Below are 14182 nucleotides of genomic sequence, written 5' to 3'. Positions count from 1 at the left end.
CGTAGTGGCGATTCAGCCAGCGAGGTAAAATGCGGCATGACGAACGGCCGCGACTCTATCTCGTGGCGTGCCAACCGGTTTCTTTGCGCAGAAAATTTCGCACAGGATCGCTCGCGATGTCCGTGAATTGAGGTACACGTGCGCCGATGATCGCGCCCGAGCTACCGCGAACCTCGGCTGAACGCTGCGGGAGGATAGATTACATTACATCTCCGTACAAGAACGTTCTTCCGGGTTTTTAGCAAAAGCCAGCATTTCTGTACACGCGATGCTCAGTGAGATAATCGTAACTTTCTCGTACGTGGTACGTTCACCGCATATATGCAGAAATAATCCATGAAAGAGATTTTAAGTGAAAATGTAATTTATTAAATATAAAATTCAGTGTATAATAAGTCAGTTAGAAATTTTATCTCAAGTCAGTTAAAAATTTTATCTCGGTTTGTTGATATGAAAAAATTTCCAAGCTCTGATTGGAAGATACGTAGTCAGTAGAACTGATATATGAGACATTTTATATCTACAAATTGAGGTTTAATAAAGACATGTAAAGACACCTCTCATTTTTAGTTATTATAAATTCATTATTTTCGTAACAGGATATTAATATATTCAAGATAAACTAAAATGCAAGTCGCAAATCCCTTTCTAGAAAGTGTATGTTATATCGATACACGATTGTTGTCATCGATTTTCTGCGACGCTAATTGTTAGTGTTATTACGGAGTTAGCAAAAGATAATTTGTATAGATAGTTATTTTTATAATTATTATTGCAATATTTATTTTTAAAAAGTAAGAAAAAGTTATATAGTCTGTAATGTTCTAATATAATAAATAATGATACAATACAATTACAACATCACGTTATTGCTCAAAAGTAAATTTGTTCTAATAAATTTGTTTATCTTTTATTGATTCTTAATCAAAATTCCATTAAACTGGTGAAGACATTTAAAAAATCCTCATATTAATTGATTTACAACGTAAATCAATCATTCAGCGTCACTCAAACACAAGATAGAAGTGTCAACTCGACTTTTCTTATTTCTACCGTCTCAGCACCAATCCTTTTCTCTCTACCAGGAGAAAACAAATCCGATATACGCGTATGTCTGCCATTTGTCAGGCACGGCCGTGCGCGGTTTTTGCAACTCTACGACTGAATGAGATATGGACCACTCGAGGAATCTCGCCGCTCTTTTGTGAGTCTTTGGCATATGTCCTTTTTCTCAGAACACATGGTAATTTCAGCCCGTTCTTTGTCTTGGCGCAACCAAAAATCTTGACAAAGAAATGCAACAGTGTTTTTCGAATATATAAAAAATAAAGATGATTAATCAAACTGGTTAAATATAAAATTAAAATAATAAAAAGTTCTTAAAATTATTTCAAATTTTATATCAATCGAAATATTAAATTTACAATTTTGCAATAATAGTTGTGCATAATGAGAAATAATATTTTCAAATTATTCTTCACTTCGTCAAATTTATATTTATATCTAGGAATGCGAGATTTTATTTTAAATATAATATAATCCTTTGTATGCTATAGGTTCTTCACATGTGCCTTGATAAATCTTACATATGTCAACCACGTGTAAAGAGCTACGGAAGGCAATATCCGACCGGTTTAAAACGGCTACACGATCCGCACCGTAGCGGAAGGTTGGCTATTTTTCAAGAACTACTTTATTAGATCATACATTCCGAACGGATAATAAGACGGTTCAATCCGATGAAGGAAATCAGTGCCGGCAGAGTAGTATCGTAATCTCTGCGCCGTTTGTCATCGTTAGGTAATCCGCGACAATTTTCGCAGCGACGATGAAAAATCGCGCCAGTCGTATTGTCAGAATTTGTTTTCCGGTCTCGGAGACTGAATATAGAAAACGCTATTACGCGAACATGGTCCCGCGTAAAATAGGTCAGCAAAGTTACTCTCTGAATTGATCAGCGAAAACATGTCACGAAATGAATTTATCGGCACCGTTGCAAAATGTCATTCTACAAACGTTTGGGAAAAAATCAAATATCGTCGAAATTTCATCGGATGCGTAGTGCACACATGCGTAAATACGTCTCGGTATTCGTCGGCATCGTCACTGATTGCCACACAGTGAAAATGCTATAAAGACAAAAAACCGCCGAACCGCTGGTCGGTCGAAGACACACGTGTTGACCGTACGTGGGGCGTGCTATTACTCGGAAACATCATAATCCTATATTTTCGACGCAAATGGACACGCGTACATATGGGTGAAAGAGAGAAGTATAAATCTCTCCGGTCCCTTCGTTACTGTGACGCTCCCAATGTGCTTGTGAAATTTATTCATAGAGTCGACAGGCCTACACGGATTTAGAATTAACAACATCCTCGTCGAACCTCGTATTTTCGATGTATTTTACGGTTATTCTACCAGTTATTAAAATATGAAAATACTATATTTAAATATTTTATTTTATTTTTGCTGTTCTCAAACTTTATCGCTTCTTAATACACGTATATACATCTAATAGACGTTACTTTATGTGTATATTATGTCGGTTTACATTCGGGGCACATAATTTCTTCATAGGTAAATATTTTCCTTTTGCTTTATACACTCCGTATAAAATAACGAATAAAAGAAATTACATTCATTCCGGCTTTAAATTTATAACGACTTTGTAATACAGAGAGTTTCAATAAAAATACGTTATATTTGCGAGCGTATAATCTAACTTTTTATTTCTACGACAATCCTTTCGTATCTGCTTTTATATGAATAAAATGATGAAAACGTGGAAATGCATTCTTTGTCTCTAGTTAAAGCGTATCGAAGCTTTTGCGACGAGTACCGCTTCGATAACTCTTTACTCTGCTATTGGGGAAAAATGCTTTACGATTCCATTCTCGTTGCCGGTCCCGTCTACTAAAAAAGCGATAAGTGTTTCACTGTTCTAGTTTTAATATAAAATGTTCTTGGCAAGTTCTTGGTTCAGCAAAACCACTTGACCGACTAGAAACAGCTGTTACTGAAAAAGTTTTCGGAAGATTAAAAAAGAAGTTGTATTGTCCGTTATCTTCCGCTTGTGCTTTTATGGTCAATTAAATGTACGAAAATTGTTTTGTAAATATATATTCATTGAACATCCTGGATATTGAAAATTTTAAAAATTTTCAAATTTTTAATCAGTTAAAAATGTAATTTTGTTTTAATATTATTTCCGATTTTATGAATGTCAATATCATATGTTGCGTGTGTTATGTTTAATATTATATTATCGATCTTATTATTTATTACCTTATTCAATTATCTTGTCTACAATGCAATTAATCTGTTTCTTACAGACGAAAATCTCGCGCAACAACTTGTAATCCAGACACGCACCTGTCGGATTTAGGGTCAATGATGAAATACCTTCTCAAGTCATCCATGCCAGAAGCCTTCATACCTCGTTGGCATACTAAAGAGGCATAAGGGCAGATGTCTACCAGATTATTTACGTAATTCTTCAATCATTGTTCGGTAGCCACGGTATATAAGCAAATTGAACACGTATTTAAAGCTTACTCCTTTAAATAACGAAGAGAAATCGATGTCAACAAACAGGCTAAAGGCAGGTTTAATCAAATTTAAATTATGGAGTAATTTTCTTGATTTTTTAATAAAATTGTAGGGAACAAACTTTCGCTATTAATACAGCATATTCATACAGCTTTAAAATTCATTAATAAACTCTAGAGTGCTACTCATATTTTTCTAATGTTAATATTACAAAAATAAAAATTCCTTATTTTCAATATAATTAAACATATTTTAAATTTTTTCATGTTTTCTTGGAATAATTTTTGTTATAAGTCTTTCTTCATTTACATATTAAGTAAGTTATTCATTTATAAAAATAAATTTACTCTTAAATAAAATATTAAATATAAAAAATATAAATGGAAAAGTTACTGTTCAAGCGCGCAAGCGGCGATTTAAGATCAATCCCGCTCGCTCTCTAGATCGCCGGAACGACTCAGCGCTGAGCCTAAAGCACGTATATCGTAAGCTCGATACTTACGAGGATATCTGGACAGGTGTTGAGCCACGTACAATGAATACACTTGGAACAAGAAATACTTTATTCCTCCTCGCTACACGCCAATTAGCGTCTCGAAATCCTTCCGTTGTTCGCGCCGCCGCATTAAATCCAACTGTTCGCGGATGTCAGGCTTATCGACTGCGCTCCAGGGCGAAACAGAGCGCTCGTCGTGGCCGCGGCACTCTGCGCGCGAAAACTGGTGTCACGCTGGCCCTATCACTAATGGGTTTTAAACTTTCACCCGCGGCAGGATACAGCGGGTCGGCGTTCGTGTTCGATACTTGATATTTGACTCGAAATTATACGCGCTTTCAATATGCCTTTGAAATACGCGGAGACGGCGATCTGTACACCACAGATATGTTGAGCCGACTGACTCCCGAAAACGCGGCATTCTGAGCGCGAACGATCTCAGCATGCCATCGCCCGTCGCAGGACATGCCGAATTCATGCGCCCTATCAATAGAGAAAAGAGAGCAGATCATGCTGCCATCACGAGCAAGCGAGCCGTCGGAGCTCTCGCGCGAGCGTGGCAGCCGAACTCAGGATCGACCTCTCGAGCTCGTGCTCGTACAGTTACATTAACGCTACTACAAATATATTAAAAAAGAGAATAAGTAAAATCATAAGTCGTTGTTTTAATATCATAGCATATACTCGAAATAGCTGCGAATTAAAAATTCAAACACAGTAGCACTTTAAGGTTAAAATAAAATAAAGAAAGTTTCAGATAAAATTTTGTTTAAAACATATATAATGCAAAATCAGACGTTTATCACTCGTGTCGATCCACATTTCTAGATCTTTTGCCGCTAAGGGCATGGTTCTGAACCTGAACGAGCTTAATTACTGCTGATCGCTGAGCGGCGCGATAATTGGAACGCTCCCGAGGCTAATTATGGAGAATGCACAGCAAACGGATGCCGGATGGTTTATAATCCCGGCTATCTGTTTCTCGGATGGACACACACGCGCGTGCGATGCGTCACGCAACTCACAAACACGCAATATTCGTTTAATTTGAGCGGCATGTTTTCATCGCACTAATTCCGGTGATTATGTCATGAATACAATCGTGGCGCCGCGGGTACGTAAGAACGGTTCTTATCTTCTGGTCATCCAGTTTCTAACTATCGTCGAGTTCCAACGCCGACAGTGAATGGTGGGTTATCACGGACTTACTTCGCGTTGTCGCTTTTTAACTCTCTTTGCGCTATTGCGAGAGTGTCGACGGAAAACTTATTTAACAAGAGAATATTTTCAAACTTTGCTTCATAACTTTTTAATTACTGTAATTTTATTAGTTACTAATTTATTTTAATAATTCTCTAGACTTCTTTGTTCATGCGCGCATTTAATACGTAATGCAACATTTTTTAAATAAAAAATAAATAATGGATAAAGATTTTGTCAATTGCATTACGCACCGAAAACTAGGAAGCATTACGAATATGGAACATTCTGATTTGCCATGAGACATTGCTCCGTAGAAACTTAAAGCTATTCATTATTAGAGCGACTTTTCCAGGACTAATCCGACCGGTTAGCAGAAGAATTATTAATGTCAACTGCAAAAAGCTCCCTTATTATATTTACGCAAAGTCTCTCCTGCCTACTTTCTCCGTTGTTTATCTTGGTAGAATACAGCGGCGCGGTCGCTTAAAGCATTAGCGTCAGACGGTTGACCTCAATAATTTAATGCATATTACCGCTGGTTTATGCACAACGCCTTGTTTAACGGAGACAAAGCGTCAGATTCTAAGGAGGGGTTTGACCGAAAGTAAAAAGGGGCGCTTAAGAGCTGTTGCGGTTTTTTCGTAAAAAATGCACGACGCGCGACATTTATCTGTATTTTATAGCAATGTTAAGTGTAAGCCTTTCTCCTGTGTGACAAGCGCTGTGACTGCGTGGCAAGCATCAAGTAAGCTCCGCAGAGTACAATTTTATGCAGGCATGTACAAAACAAAACAAAACGTTTGCGTAAAAATCAGTTGTGCATTCGCGGGAATTAATACAGCTCATGTGTTTATATTTAAAATCTTATATATTTATGAAATTTAGGAAAATAAAAATGTAAAAAGACAGTTTCACAAGTATTAAGTGCACAGATATCGCAGAATAAAATCAATTATGAGAATTTATCATTTATTGTTTCAATATAGTATCCTAATTGCTATTATCATTATTATGCTGCAAATATCTACAAAAATAATATAGCTGTGAGTTTGCATCCTTGACTATGTCTAATAACGTGCGGAATACTAAACACGAACAAATTAGACGCCGCGCGCGATCGAGAATCGGATGTAAAGTTACCTAGTCATGTGCGAGGTATTATCGCGAATGGCTCGAGGATAAAATTCCGACCGTCGTTATAGCGAAGTCATACAACGTTTCATTGAAGCTACGATACGAACATACCGACGGTGAGATCTCTAATTCCCGATTAGAAGTTGCCAGCGTCGTTCTTAATGATTTATCGTTAATTAAATCTGCACCGTTCGAACTTTATGCGCATTCTAAGATTCAGAAACTAGTTGCAATTAATTTTTTTAAATCAATTGGCGAGCGATTTGATTTTTTACATTTTATACTACTTGCAAAATATACAAGATATTTTAGAAACAGTTATTAATTTTATCTTAGAATTCTTCAACTAATTTAAGATTGATTTGTTAATAAAAATTTTTGTTACAAAAATAAAAATATTAAATATTACATTCATCAATATTAAATAAAGCTATATCTTGAATGAAAACTAATGTTTTATCTGTAGTTAAAGATAATTCCTGAGTGAATATTACTTATACGTATTTTACTTCGTAACTGTTGAATAATTGTAACAACAAACGGCGTCAGCCTTGGCGGTATTTATTCATATGGACATATTAGAATATTGCATCGACAAGGATACGGCCTCATTTGTAATATATCACGTACATTCCTTACGACAATCTGCGGAGAAGAAAACGAAATTCTTCTTCTCTTAAAAGAAACACTTTGTTTTATTTTAATAATAAAATAATTACCTAAATTATATATATATATATCCATGTTTTTTTTCAAATGTGCTACGTACAAGAAATACTAACGTAGTAAAATAAAAATTTAAACCGGCGATATGGTAAATTGAATTATATTACGTAATTATGTTTTAGCCCAAGAAATTTCTTGTAAAATCGCTTAACCATAAATCTTCCAGTTTTTCTGTAGCAGAAAGTATCAATTATCCTCAAGTAATAATCGATATCCCTGTAACAATCTATGACGCTCTCAAACGTTTCTATGCGCGAAAGAAAACTCGGATAGCAACGGAATAAGGATCTAGTGGGCGTGGAGATAGAAGACGTATTTCTACGTTGATGGGATTATAGCGGACATAAATAACGGAACGTATAACTTCTACAATGCGACAGCGATACACGATGAGAACTTTCGAATGTAGATCTCTTAAGTCATTTTGTGCAAACAATTTTTTGCGAATAGAAGTCAAGAGTTTCTCCCACTGCAGATCTAAATATAAATGTCTCCCTATCTTATTTGCGCTAACACCATAATACAGAAATTTATTATAAAATTTAAAAAAATTGCTAATTTTTTAAATGTCCTGTCACAATATTAAAAAAATACTATCCACAGATTGTCAATTATTTAATTTCTGAAAATTTTCAAATTTATCAGACATTTCTAATTTAATTACGTAGAAAATAATACATATGTATTTAAACATATATACTTAAATAATACGTATATGTATATTTTAAAAATTAAAAATATATTTAAAAAATTAAAATGTATATTTATATATCTTATAATAATTTTACATATTTTACATATATTTATGGAAGGCCACAAAAAATATCGCAATCTACAAGTGAATCAATTGCGAAATTCGATTCATAAAAGCATCGTTTCTCGTTCGCCGTTCGCCATTGAGAAATCCTTTCACGTGTACGGATATGTATTTGCTCACATGGACTTCATGGCGTATCAATCGGACGTATCAATAGCTTCTCAACGAAGCTACGCATCTATCGGTGAATCGTTGCGCATTGTTACATGCGCACACATAAATGCACACACATTATATGCATAACAAATCTATAGGTAAGTACTACGAACTTCCATTGTTTCATGCGATACACGGATTTGCTTTTGCATGCAGTTCATTACCGTATGACTGCTGGAGGAAATGTGAGTCTCTATCAACAACACAATGTCCTTAAGCAATTCAGATTCTGATAGTATTAGATATAATTCACAATGTATCTATTGTTATTTTGACATATATAATTAAATTATCGTACAGCACTGCTAATAATGTCGATAATAAACGTCGAGAATCTAGAGATCTAAGCTTCTTCTTTTACTACAAGTTATCCAACGATATAATCGTCTCTATTGTGTCATGTTAAATTACAGGAATTTCTGAATAAAACAAATGTCACAAAAATTTTTAATACTAAAATTATTCTTGATATTAGCGCGTAAATAACTTTGTTATTTACACGGCGCATGGATATGAAGTAGGAATAAGAAAAAAAAGTAAAAATAATTTCCTCGTAACCATTTTGTTACAAGTCTTTATGTTATATTATATTATAATCTTAACTGTTTTGTGTTAAGATATTAATAAAACCATAAAGAGTTAAATCGATTTAGCAACATATTGTGAGTAGCCCAACAATGTATTATCATTTACGTAAAATGATTACTCTACTCTGTAAAAAGCTTAGTGGTTATTTCATAATATATAAATGTAGAGAAATAAAAAAGAAGCTAAAAACAAGTGCTCAGCTCTTTGTTCAACTTTATTACTCATGATGGGTCACATATCCTATCTCTTCCATATATCCTATCTCTTTTGATATATGTAAAAAAATATAAGGTTCTAAAAGTTTTTTTCAAATATAAAAAAATAAGTATTTTACTTTTTAAATTCCTTTATAGTAGACAATATAACGTTTTTATTGACAGTTAGTTTATTTATCGTAAACATAACAAATAAAGCTTGATAAATTAAGTTCTTAATGGGGACGTCATACAACGGAGTTACCATACTTCCTTGACAAATTTATTTGCGATATTTCTATTTCATCTATCCGGTACTGCTCACGTCAGTATTAATTCAAACCAGATCACCGTTTCTCCGAACTAAACTTTAGGTCTGACGCAATATAAACAGTCACACAAGCACCCTCGTAGATCTGTATCGTCCTAGATCTATGTACCTTCGTCCCAATTGGCCATCTCCATGGGATTTATAGCCGGTGATTCAAACGCAACACGCACCGCCGTATGTCATGATTGTATAAGTCAGCGACCGCGTACGTGCCTTCCTACGTCGAGTTAGCCGCTGTTTACGCAATGCCATAACGTTTGCGTTCCGCATAATTTCAGTGTCCCATATGCGACGTCCCGTCATCCACCGAGCATCGCGACGTGGTTCATCTCACGAGAAGTGTCGCGGAATACCCGCGCAACGTCGCGATGTGGAACGACCACTTCCGGTGTGCGCTGATCGACGCGCGTAAAAAATGGAAATGAGCAATTGTTGCGTACGTGCCGGATTTATACGCCGAGTTAATTAACCGCGAAGTGCACACGCCACAATAAAACTCGCGCGCGTTGTGCGCGCGTTAGAATATAGGTCAATGTAAAGCTGTAGCTGTCCAATTTCAGAGATTCTTATATAATATAGCGTAGATTTGTAATTTGTATATATTTCTCATTATGCAATAATAATTTCAAAAGTTTGAAGTTTAATACAATTTATTATGTAGATGAAGTGACAGAACTGTGAAAGATTTCTTTCCTAGCAATTATATTAGTATAGAGTCATAGTCTCCGACCTCGTAACTATTCAGTTGATCGTAGAAACGTGTTAATAACGTTAATTGTTACATATATAAAGTAGGTCAGCGTTAAATGAAGCTAAAAACGCACAATCCTATTCAGAAGCTATATTAAAGTTCAAGGACAGACTGTCATTTTTCATTGAGAATAGACTTCAAGACTCATCTTATTCCCATTATCCTATATCCGGCAATTTTAAACGTTATATCGTATATTCCAACACAGAAGTATAATTGCATTCAATGTGATAGAACTTTTGATGATAAAATTTATAAAAAGGTAAAATTTATCGCTACTTTTGTCAACAACTATTATTTTATAAATAGCAATCACGCATTCTAAAATATAATTACTCTTCTAAAAAGGAGAAAGTAATTAAAGATGTAATTTATCTCTCGACCAATGAAATACAATTCCCGGTATCGGGCGTTGCGTCGGCGATTATGAATGACAGCATGAAAAACAACTTATTTCCAACACTTCTATAAATAGTATATTACGGAAGGAAAGGCTTATGAAAAAGAAATACAATAACGACGCATGTATCAACGTTAGATCGGCAGCGCGCTGAACAGCTTGTAAATCGCCTTGTCAATCAATACCGATTGGCAGAACAACATTCCCCCTATACATTTTTAGAAGTAACGTCAACAGCGACCGGCGGACATGTAATTTGACTTGTTAAGCCTATCCATTAAGGAGATACGGCTATCGTCATTGGGCTCGTCGCGGGTGGATGCGAGGTCGCACATTTCCATTGCTAACTGTGGTGTCAAACGCGTAAAACAAGCTCAAAATTCAATTGCTTTCTGCAACCGCAAAAGATTTCGAAATATATAGTCTCGCGTGCCATTAGCTGATTGGATCATCAAATGGAACGCAGCTTATCTGCGATATTGTTTTCTAACGATGAATGTTTATTGTTATACACTGCCGCAAAAATAAAACAAGACAAGAATTTTGACCAAATTTTTAGGCAATCTTTAAAGTGATGCAACTTTGCGAAAAATCATCCAAATTACATAAACATTTTTTTTAATTAAAGGGCAAAGATTCTTTGAGAATTTCTAAGCAAAAGTTTGATTTAAGTGTGAACCTTTTGTATCGCATGAAAACCAAACAAGTTTCTTTTATTAAATATTAGTTTTTGATGCCCGTAATATTTATAAAAATAAAAAATGACACTGACGTGCTTGATGTAGAATAATCGTATTTAACCATTGTTGAACAAAACGGTTTGTTGTGATATTTATTCGAAATATAAGCCATAAAAAATAACTTCCTGCGTTAATTGAACAATCGATCGCATTCCTGAAATAATTCTCGCGTGAAAAATTGCTAATAACACGCGTCATCAGGAAGATGTCATTTTCGACGTCTGGTGGGGTAGCAATTGGATGGGAGATTATCGTTCTCGAAAGTCACGCGATATCGTCGGGAACCGTTTCAGAGCGCATTTCTCTTATGCCGACACGTTTCCTGTCATTATCACGTGACTCTCGTACATAATCTACCGCGACTTGGCGTAGATAATTAGGCTTCAGACAACTCATAAAGTTTTAGACAGAGAATGTCAGATGCCAGTCGCCCAGACGGAGTTGTGTGTGTCGTGAAAAGAAAACGATGGCGAAGGCGACTTCAAGTCTCGCGATCTCGCGGTGCCGTATTATCGATCACGGCGCAAGAATGGAGCATCCGCATAGACGATAAAAAACATAACAAAGAAATTAATCCGAAGCTGTAAACTTTAACAGCGACGTTCAAAGGATGATAAATGTTCCATCCATAAAAATCTCTTTTGTACACATTCTGACCATACCGTAAAATGGCATAAAAAAATTTGGATATATTTTGTGAAATGAATATCTCTTGTAATTTTGTAATGCTAAGAATAAAATAAACTAGAATAATAAAATGCTAAGAGAATAAGCTATTATATTAAATTAGGACATTCTTTTATAATAAAACACTGCGAAAAAGTTTCATTACTTTCTATGTATTGTTTCACGAATTATATACACTATTATGAATGAAAATAATAATGCTGATATCTCTCTCCGACCTTTCTCGCGGCAAGAATGAGGATGCGAGATTAATGTGCCGCATTAAGCGTGCAAAATCCAGCTATTTTATTTATAGCACAAATACAACGACTTGACCGTCAAGTCATTGAACACTTTGAGTTCATGATGCAACGATAAAGTGATGTATAACGAGGCGTGCCTGGAAAATATGTAATCGCCGCGAGAATTTGCAAGGAAATTGATGTTCTATCAGTCGACCGCCTGACGGCAATTTGTTTTTCTAGACGTCTCATACTTCACGATCTAGCGTGTGCCTGTAATTGTTGGGCCCCTTGTTATTGATAAGTCACATAAGATTGCGGATATAAGTGAATTATGAGAGCGACAGTTATAACTATAGAAGCATGACAAAAGTTAATTTTTTAAATACAAGATTTGATAATTCTAAAATTAATACGAATAAATAAATGTATTATAACATGTTACGTTGTTAAAAATTTCTTAAAAATGTATTAATTAGCTTCCTATAACGTTTAGAAAACAATTATTTCATTATAATTTCGTTCTTCAATAAAGTTGATAAAAAATTAAACCGTTAACCGTCATCGAATTTGATAATTTAAATTGATTTGTATTTTATATTTCATCTGTATTATTTATATCGATTGTTAACAACGTAATATGTTATCGACGTTATTCAATAATCAATCAACAATTGCCGTTGTTGTGCCGTTGTTGTATCGGAAGCAATACCATCCAGAGCAATTGCATTTATAAAGAAATTTTACTACATGCAATTCATAGATTCATTTTGATCCTCATGTAAAATAAAATGGGTTATTTAATTAAGTGCGTAAAAGAGAAGATGCGTTTCTTAAATATTTGGTCATTGAGCGTGTACCGGAGATGGCATTAATGCTTTTATGTATACTCCCGTTTTTCCTTCGACCCATGTAATTTGATACAATTAACCGCACCCTGTACAGCCTTGATCACGAGTGATTGTCGTTCGATATATCGAATGCGGCATCGAAATTGCGACAGAAAGAATTTACTGGGAATGTCGTTTGACGTAACTGACAGCGTGATTGTTGCGTGACGCCGCGCCGGTGCAGCGGTCGGAAATGTTTCTAGTCGCAGGTGCATTGCGGATCTAAATATTCCATGTTGCAATGTAAGACATAATCGTGGTAATACGTAAAAACGCAATCAAGCGTTTTGTGTAGTCTCTCGCATAGCACGTAATAATATTTAATATAGTAATAAATTTTCATATTTAATAATTTTAATCTCTATTACATCCTCACAGGGATATTTTCGCTTTTGAGTATCAACATGGATTATTTTTTATTTTAATATGTTTTAATAATTCAAAGCTTTACAATTGCTAACTTTAAATTTATAATATTGCAGATATTGTTAATCTAAATTAATAATTCTATAATCGATTAAATAAATATCGCGCAAAAAGCACATAAAATATAAAAGTATCTAATGTTAATAAATTACATCTTTTTACTCATTTTAAACTGGTAGTGAATTTCATCGATTCCGATTCGACATTCATATTTGCAGAAATGTCTACATGCAAATTCGCTTAATGTTGACAGTTTATCGATTCCAAATATCCATTAAACTATGTATCACGACAGTTTGGTACATTCCGGCATACACCGTCGAAAAGTCACACTTCGTTAGTCGTGATCAGTGCCGCGACGCATGCAAGAATTTTAATACACGGTCTTGTTATATTCTATTCTTGTTATTTTCCATGGCAAGTTTGCCGCTCGACAATACGTGTGTTGCATAAAAAAAGTCCTTCGCGAGACATTTCCTTAGCCTCCATTGGGGAAGAGCACACAACTTTGTTAATTAACTTAATAGATAGCTTTGGTAACGTGCTATATGCCGCACTGAAGAGATCCATAAATTTTTTGTCGTGCCCTGGAATTCATATGATGCCCGCATCTTCGAGTTATGGCGAGCTATGCGATGATATCAAAGAAACCAATTGACACTTGATGAAGACTAACGGTTGTTGTTAATATAAAGTTTTAAGATGGCTTAATCTATAAAATTTTCTCAGCGATATATTAATGTGAGAAAAACGTAATGTCATTATCAAAATACAAGTTATATGTATGTTTAATAGATATATTAAGCTAGCTGAGCCATATCATTAGAACACATTGATTTCTACACTGGAATTATTTGCTAATTATTTCCT

General features: G+C 34.9%; 1 protein-coding gene across 6 annotated transcripts in view; it reads right to left on the bottom strand.

The window, feature by feature from the left end:
- LOC105839835 (tensin-3) overlaps positions 1–14182 on the bottom strand; it is a 210080-nt gene that overhangs the window by 141901 nt on the left and 53997 nt on the right. The gene's annotated exons all lie outside the window — the stretch shown is intronic.

The sequence above is a fragment of the Monomorium pharaonis genome, chromosome 4 (assembly GCF_013373865.1).
Source record: "Monomorium pharaonis isolate MP-MQ-018 chromosome 4, ASM1337386v2, whole genome shotgun sequence".
Classification (NCBI taxonomy): Eukaryota; Metazoa; Arthropoda; class Insecta; order Hymenoptera; family Formicidae; genus Monomorium; species Monomorium pharaonis.
The sequence above is the reverse complement of the archived record's forward strand: the minus strand, read 5'-3'. Positions and strand labels throughout refer to the sequence as shown.